Raw genomic sequence first — 9,537 nt, forward strand, 5'->3', positions numbered from 1 at the left:
TCCCTCCTTCCTTCCTTCCCTCCTTCATTCCCTCCTTCCTTCATTCTTTCCCTCCTTCCTTCCCTCCCTCTCCAGCCTTCCTTCATTCCCTCCTTCCCTCCTTCCTTCCCTCCTTCTTTCCCTCCTTCATTCCCTCCTTCCTTCCTTCTTTCCCTCCTTCATTCCCTCCTTCCCTCCTTTCTTCCCTCCATTCTTCATTCATTCTTCCTTCTATAAGCCCTAGAGAAATCAATGGGACTCAGCTCAAATCACATGGTAGGCTTCTTCCCACCCCACCCTCTTCACTTTGTTTATTCATTTGACATTGGGCTATAATGAACACCAATGCTGTCTGAGGGTGTGTGTATGTGTATGTGCTCACACAAGCATGTATATATGTATGTATGTATGTATGTATGTATGTATGTATGTATGTATATGGACTTGGCTAAGGGCTAATAGGCTCCCCCTGCTTTGCTTTTCTGTGATGAGGTGAAGGTGAAAAAGGAAATCTGGTGTTGAAGAATGGCTGTTTTTCTGTGAGCCTCAGGCTTTCTTTTTAGCACTAGCTAGGGGAGCTGACTCCTTCTTCCCCACCCACCAGCTGCTTTCATGAGTCATTGCCATATACAGCAGGATGGGAGAGGATATTCCAAAGCATAAAGCTAAAGTATTTAGGGGATGGAAAAGAGGCAACACTGTGTTTCCCCCAGGAATGGCTGCACTTAAGGAATGTAGAATATCAGTATAAGAATCACTATATATACATTCATATGATTAAAGGAACATTACCTGGCTGAAAACCCATTATCTCTCGGTGTTGTGATTTGAAAAATTCTGAAATTCTTAGTAAAAGATCCATGATATTGTCTGCTGAAATAAAACAAATGGTAAGAGTCTAGATTCTTGTCCTTGAAAGATGGAAGTGAGAAAAATCTTAATGAGTCTTAATTGCAGGTGAAAACTGAGAAAGGTGAACAGTACTGACCTTGGGTATGAAGCTCTTCCTGAGGCTAAAAACTTACTGTACAAGATCTGAGACAGAAAAATGCTGTTTGTTTGTTTTTATATTAATTAGAAAAGGAAATAAATCTTTTTTAAAATGAAGCAGCACAAGAATTTCACTTTGGTTGGAAAAAAATATGACATTGTAGGACGTGTGCAGAAACTTTTCAGAACTTTTCTCTTTAAAATTCTAGGAGAATTAGCTAAATACAGAACTCCTTTGAAATGTCAGAAACTCAAGTGTGATAGTATTGACCTGGTTTGCAGAACTCTCCTAACCAAGCCGAAAGGAAAGATGCCAATGAAGTTCCATAACAGTCCTATCATAGAATTCCAGTTGGATGGATTGGAAAATCTTTCCTGAAGGGCAAAGAGAATGACTGTCTTCTGGGTGAGTGGGTGGGGGAAATGAGTTATGACTTAAGAAATGGGCCATCTCATTTAGTGATATCAGAATTACAGAATTTTCATTTGCCCCAATTTTATTTATTATCATATTATGGAATGTTGGATCAAGAGTAAATTTTGGAGATCCGTTAATTCATTTTGCACTTGAACATGAATTCTCTTTACAAAATCTCTGAATATTGGTTACACAGCTTCTGTTTAGGGATCTCCCATGGGAAGTATTGACTACCTTCTGAAGCATCCCATTTTACTTTTAGAGAGTTCTAACAATAGAAATGCTTTTTCTCTCTATTGGGCTGAAATCAACTTCATTGCAGCTTCTCTGCATTTCTCATAGCTCTGTATTCCAGGGACAAGGAAACAAAATTGAATATATCTTTCATATAACAAACTTTCAAATATTGACCCTATCCCCTGGAAGTTTTCCCTCCCCCAAATAACTGTATTAATTCTTTGAACTAATACTCTTCGGAATTGAATTTGAATTCTTTCAGCAACTTGGTGGCCAAAAGCAGCTATCACTTCTTTTCCTCAGGACCGTACATTTCCACTGATTCAGACTTAAGACCACAATTTTTTTTCAGCTGCCACATTTATTTATTCCCTTAACCAATATTTATTAAGCATGGGCAATTGCAAGGCACTTGACTGGGCATTGGAAATTTAAAGCCTAAAACAAGCAAAATAATCCTTCTTCACATTGTTACTAAACCTCTAGTCACTAAAACAACCCGGTATTTTCCTTATGTATTTCTACTCAAGCATGTATTCCCATTCTGCCATCTTAAATTTGTGAAATTGATTATTTTAGCTCAAGCACAAGGTGTATGTGTGTAGATAGATAGATAGAGAGATACACAAACATATATTCATGTGTATAAATATGTGTATATGTTTACATATATGTGTGTATTTGTATATTGTATATATATATATATGTCATATATTTTATCATTAATCATTTAGGTTCAGTTCCTGCTAATCTATTAAGATTTTTGAATGACTATTTTGCCATGCAATATATTAGTTATCCCTATAATCACTTTCCATGAGTCCATTCCCATCTTGGGCATTGTAAAGAATATAAAAGAAGGAGCCCCTACATGTGAAGATGTTTTGAAAGACATTTTTCTAAGGACGGCTTTGAAAGCAGATTTTTTCCTCAGATAATCTTATTGTATCCAGCAGCTCATTAGATCCAATCTTCTGTTCTGCCCTTTCAAGTCCAATCAGATGTCATTATGTAGCAGTCTTGGGCTTATTTGTGACATCCTAACTGCTTTCCTACTTCTGACTGCGCTCTTCCTTTGACTGCTAGATTCCAACAAAGTTCTTCCTCATGCAGTAGGAATGGAAAAGGATTATTCCCATCATACTAATTTCTAGTGAGGAGATGAGATTAAATTCACTATATATATATATATATATATTAACTCCTTTCCAAGTATTAAATTGCTTCTTGAACATTTCAGTATCTTGTCATTAGGGCTTTTTATTTTACCCTGCATCCCACATTATATGCTGATCCCTTAAGACTATTCAATGATGACTTTCATTTCCCCATTTTAGTTGTCTTGTCAGTGCTGTAGTGTCTCTATGCCATATCCCATCCAGGATTCAAGTTGTTCCTTTCCAGATAGATATGGCAACTCTTCTAAGAAGTCTACCTTCCCTCTAGCATGCATATAGTATTTCATATTTCATATGTGTATATCATAGCATCTTCAGACATTATCTTCTTTTGTGGAGAGCTTTGATGGTGATTTTGATCTGATTTCTAAGGACTGCTTTGAAAGCAGATTTTTTCCTCAGATAATCTTGTGAGGGAGCTAATGACTACTTTATAAATATTCTCCCAAATCCTAATCTCTCTGAGGATGGCAGAAGGTACAACTGATTCAGGTAATTTATAGAACACTCAATTTGCCTCACTATAAAGTTTGATAATTATGTCTCTTCCCTCCAAAAGGCCTTCACTTCATAGAGACATCCTGGACTACTTTGCTAGGTTTGTTTTCTGTAGCAGGAGGCATTCAAAACATCAGAAGTCCTCAAAAGAAATTCTGTTCAAATATTTATACCAATCTACTAAAAATATAGCAATATATTAAAATATACTAAATGCATTAACTCAAGTTATATTCATAAGTTACAAAATGTTAATTTAATATTTAAGCACACAACAATGCAAATGAATTGGTAAATTATACAGGTTAGCATTAATTAAAGATACAATTAAACAAAATCATTCAATCTATTAGGGCAGTGGTGGCTAACCTTTCAGAGACTGAGTGACCAAATTCTGCCCTTACACTGCATGTGAACCACCTCCCTACCCCAAACAGGGGGAAGAAGCTCTCCCATTGGGCTGCTGGGCAGAGGGGTAGGTAATGTGAGAAATGTCTACAGGCATGCGTAAAGAGGGAAAGAGGAGCAGTCCCCTCTGGTATATGCGCCATAGGTTCACCAACAAGGGATTAGGGGATCCTAGATAAGAAAAACAAAATAGATCCTATTTAATAATAAGGACTAGGGTCTGTCAGGACCATATCAAAATCATATTTCTATCCAGTACCAGATAGTAAACAAGAAAATGTTTCTCTTTGGTTCTCAAATATAGAGAAAATTTATTTTCTTTAGAATGCTATAGTTGATTTTATGCTGTACTCTTGGCTCAGCCCCCGTGTGGAAAAAAAACCTGCCCTTTTCTGATGACATTACATCTCAGTGAAGTCATGATAGCATAGCATAATTTATTTTATAATATATAAACATGACTTAGCTATACGTAGTTCTCATTAAATTATCTAGAAGCAAAGGCAATAAAATAAAATATATCAAAATAATGAATTCATGTCTGGAGCTCCTCCTCAAACCAGGCAACCTTTAACCAGCCTACATACCTACCAAAAACCAGAAACACAGTTCAGATACTAAGATTTAATCAATCAGTCAATTAGCATTTATTAAATGCCTATACCTGCCAGGCACTGTGCTATGCCCTGAGGATTAAAAAAAAAATGTCCCCCTTTCCCCACCCTCATACACCAAAATAATGTCCCCCCACTACTTTTCTTGGGGAGTTCACAGTCTTAAAGGTGACAAAAGGCAAATAACTGAGTAAAACAAAATACATATGTGACAAATCCAGGGTAGTCTCATAAAGAAAGTATTAAGATTACAAAGGACTGGTAAAGGCTTCCTTCAGAATGCGGGATTTTAACTGAAACTTGAAGAAGACAAAGAAGCCAGGAAATGGAGAAGAATGAGAGAATTCCAGGAACAGAGACTAATTTCCAGGTCTATTCCACTAATGACTTTCTGGAGAACCAAAGTCCATTAAGTTGAGGGAAACTGGCATTTGGGGCCCTGATTCCTCCTCCAGGAGCTTTTATTTGGGTCTGTCACTGTCTATGTTAATTCTAACCCTTCCTTCTGCCAGCTTCCCAGAGTAGTTAGTTCATCAGCTGAGCTGCAGAAGACTCCAACAATCCTCACTGCTCATTCTTCACTTACAGAGTTAAACTCCAGGGAGCCTGATGCTGTGGTTGGGCTCCCCCAAGGAATGATGACTAGTTTTGCTTAGGGCAGGTTAAAACATGTTTCCCCCTTCTAAACTATTTTAAATCTATTTTTCCCTTACATTTTTAATTGACTCTCTATAAAATGAGAACTCAAAAAAGCAGGTAAACCTCAGGCAGCATTTTGACCAGAAAATCTAAATTAAGGATGATAATTGGGTTTTACTCTCAAGGGCTTAGTCAATCCAACAATCAGTCATTAAGTATTTAGTGAATGCCTTATAGCTTGCATATAGATAGCTAAATCGTATAGAGCACTTGTATAGTCAGGAAGACTGGAGTTCAAATTCAGTCACAGACTAGAATTTGAAGGAGAAAACCCTGAATAAGCCAATTAAGTTTCTCTACCTCATTTGCCTGATAGGAATAATGAGGATAATACCTTTCCAGAATTGTTGTGAGGATAAGTTGAGATATTATTTATAAAGTATTTTTAAAAACTTAAAGCACTATACAAATACTAATTTTCTTTTCCCAACTTTGTTCTAAGAAAGTTGAAAAGAGAACTTAGACTTCTCTACTTTGTTTCTGTACATATTCTATGCAGTTAAGGGTAGCAGGGTCAAAAAACTACTGGACCATGAGCCAAGAGAACTGGGTTTTAATTCTTGATGTGACACTAATAGACTGGATAAATTAGTCTACTGTCTGTCCTCTGAACTTGACCTAGAAGTTCCCTTTCCATTCCTTATATTTAGAGTGTCCTGCCTCTACATTTTTTGCCTATTGCGCTCCTACTCTTTCTTTAAACCCTTGTGTGACCTTCAATAAATTACAACTTTTTCAGGTCTCAATTTCCTATTTTGTAAAATGAAAGAGATGGACTAAGTAATCTCAGAGGGCCCTTCTAGTTCTGACAGTCTATGATTCTATGAAATTCACCTGGGAGAGTTTAGGTCAAAGATAAAGAAGATTGAGCTAGGAGGGTACAGGATGCCCTGAAAATAAGACAGAAACCTATTTATCTGGGACAATTTGATGTAATTCTGCCTGGGGGCAGGGGGATGGACTAAATGATATATCTCAAGGTCCTTCCTATTGTTGTGATTCTTTGCTCACCCCAGACACATAATAAATAAATATATATTTGATGACGACAGTGATTCTACGGAAACAAAGTTCCTTGCAGGCGTCTTGGGAAATACGAGATGAAATCAAATCAGAAATGAAATAATTTAGCAGTACTGCAGGGCTGTTGCAATTGACTGAGAGGTCATAGCTTAAATGATTTGGATGCCTAAAATGAATGAATCCAAACAGAATCCCCAGAAGGATTTTTGAAAACAAAATAGAAAGGAAGAGGCCCAGAGGCAGATCCCAAATGGCAAAAGAGAAGTAAAGTACAGGCAGATTGAAAAGCAGCAATCGAGATAAATCATTCAAGATTGGACAAATGTTTTATTCAAAGTTCCTACTGTGTACAGCACACTATACTAGCTTCTAGGGGAGAAGAATAAAAAAGGTCAGATAAAACAGTGACTTTGCCCTCAGAAAGGTTACTGTCTAGAAAAAAGTAGGTAAAACTTGTTATTCAGTGATTTCAGTCTTGCTCAATTTTATATGATGCCATCTGGAGTTTTCTTGTCAAATTTACTGGAATGGATTACTATTTCCTACTCCAGATCATTTTACAGATAAGTAAACTGAGACAAACAGGGTTAAGTGTCTTGTCCAGAGTCACACATATAGTGTCTGAGACAAAAAATTACACAGAGATAGTCATAATAAACAGTTGCTTTTTAAAAGAATATTAGACATAACTACTAGATCTGTTTTCCAAAGAGAGTAAAGATAGGTGAAAAGAACCAATCTGTACAAAAATGTTTATAGCAACTCTTTTTGTACTGTCAAAAAACTGGAAAATCAAGGGATGTCCATTAATTGGGGAATGGCTGAACACAAGTTGTGGCACATGATTGTAATGGAAAATTATTTTGCCATAAGAAATGGTAAACAAGATGATCACAAAAAATACTTGGAAGGATTTACATGAAGTGATGCAAAGGGAAGTGAGCAAAATTTCGAGAAGGTTGTACACAGCAATAACAATAATATATGGTGATCACTTGAGAATGACTTAACTATTATCAACAAGGCTAAAATCCACGACAACTCCAAGAGACTGATGACCAAAATGATAATGATAATGATAATGATAATAATAATAATAATAATGATGATGATGATGATGATGATGATGATGTTATCCACTGCCTTAGAAGGAACAAGTGGAATCCAAATGAAAATGGAAAACATAGCATTGTTTATTTCTTCCATGAATTTTTCTCTTGTGTAAGCTATATGTATCTTTTTTCACATGATGAACATGGAAATACACATTGTATGATAATACATTTTACCTGCCTTGTTGGGAAGGGGAAGGCTGGGAGGGAGAAAGAGAGCGTGGATTGCAAAGCATTAGAAAACAAATATTTAAAAAATTGTTTTGACATAAAATCTGGAAAAAATAAAAATTTATTATTGAAAAAATATTAAAGATATGCAAAATAAAGTGCTATGTGAGATCAGAGGAGAACAATGTTCAGTTAGGAACAATCAGGGAATTCTTGACACAGGAGATAGTTTTGATTTAAAGGATATGCAGGAACTCAAAATGGTCAAAAAGCAACTATTAAACACTGTATGGCAGGAACTGCACTAAGAACTAGGGATATAAAAATAGCCAAAAACATACCCCTTACCCTTAAGGAGCTCGTATTCTAATGCAAAGAATTAAGTACATGCAAGATTCAGGCAGTGTAGATGGAAGGCAATTTCAGAGGAAAGATTCGGGGAGAAGAATGGGGAGACTGTGAAATACTTCTTACAGAGGCAGAAATTGAGGTTTTTTTTTTAAGGAGCCAGGGAAGCCAGGAGGCAGAGGTAGGAAAAGCATTCCAGAATCAGAGAATAGTCAATAAAGACACAAAATTGGTGTGCTATGTACAAGGCAAGTATTATTGAAACCTAGAATAATGAGGGGATATATAGTATGAGAAAAGACAAAGTCACTAAGGGCTTTCAGGGTTAAACAGAAGATTTTGTATTTGATCTTGGAGGTAGATGCTAGGGAATTCCTGGAACTCACTGAGTAGATGTAACATGGTAGAACCTATACTTTAGTCAAATCACTTTGGCAGCTGAGTAGAGGATAGATTGAAGTGTTTGGGGGTTGGGGTGGGTTTTGAGGCAAGGAGACCAAGCAGACAACTTTTGCAATAGGCTTAATGTGAATTGATGGGTAGCTGTGTGAGGAGAGAAGAAATTGTCTACAAGAGATTTGAGGAGGTAGAAACATCAATACTTGGCAACAGATTGGATATGTGGTATGAGTGAGAGTAAGGAACCTGGGAGTAAGGAGAGTAATGCACTGCATTTGTGCTCCTTGGTGACTTAAAGAAGGAAAAAAAAAACAACAGAAAATTTAGAAGACAGGTGGGTTTGAAGGAAAGAGAATGAGCTCTTTCTTAAACAAGTATGAGATGCATAAGGAAAATCCAGATTGATAATTCAAAAAGGAGTTGGTGATAGAAGCCTGAAACTTAGAAGAAAGAATGAGGCTAGAAATACACATCTGGCAATCATGTACAAGCCAAGACATAGAAAGAAGACACTTTCACTCAAAGAATTTTGTTATTCAGACACTTCAATAGTTGTTCAGTCATATGTGATTCTTCATGATCCCGTTTGGATTTTTTCTGACTAGAAATCCTGGAGTTGTTTGCCATTTCCTTCTCTAGCTCATCTAAGGAATGAAGAAGCTCAAACAAATGGGTTTAAGTGAATTACCGAGGGTTATACAGCCATTTAATGTCTGAGGCCAGATTTGAACTCAGGAAGATGAGTCTTCTTGATTCCAAGTTGAGAATGGTATCTACTGGGTCACGTAGCTTGAGCAAAGAATAAGCTACAGCTAAGGCATTTGAGCAAGAAAACATAGATCAAGTTCTCAAGTAGTGTGTATAGAAGAAATGAATATGAAATAAGGCAACACAGGTAGTATGAAGACAATCTGTGGAGTACCTTCAATTCCAGGGGAGTTTGAACACTTTGTATATAAAGCAAGGAATGACTAAAGACTTTTGAGCAAAGCATTTTAGGACTATATACTTTAGAACTGTCCAAGACCAAGAGATCTTCTAGACCAACCCATATTTAGCAAAAAAAAACATATTTATGCATAAAAATAATCACAAAACGTATTTGTATTTCTTTGTAGATTGAAGTTTTTGAAGCACTGCCACAGCTATAATCTCATAGGAGTTTCATAAAGAAATTTGCCATGAGCTAGGCAAGTTTTATGTTCTTAGCCTCTTCTTATAGTAGAAGAAACACATCACAAGAAAATGAATATTATAGTAGGAAGATACCTTTTGGATCACCTAGTTAATCGCCCTCATTCTATTGGTCTGAAAAATAAAGGTCAGTGAGTAGTTAAAACCATTCATTTTGCTAAGCATAAACTCAGGTTAGACTTCATGTCTATTAACTCAGATCTGGGTTCTCACTTGCTCCTATAGCCAAAGAATTAAAAGGATGGTAATTTGTTTGAAGGTTCTTTCCT

Source organism: Gracilinanus agilis, chromosome 1 (assembly GCF_016433145.1).
Source record: "Gracilinanus agilis isolate LMUSP501 chromosome 1, AgileGrace, whole genome shotgun sequence".
NCBI classification, from domain to species: domain Eukaryota; kingdom Metazoa; phylum Chordata; class Mammalia; order Didelphimorphia; family Didelphidae; genus Gracilinanus; species Gracilinanus agilis.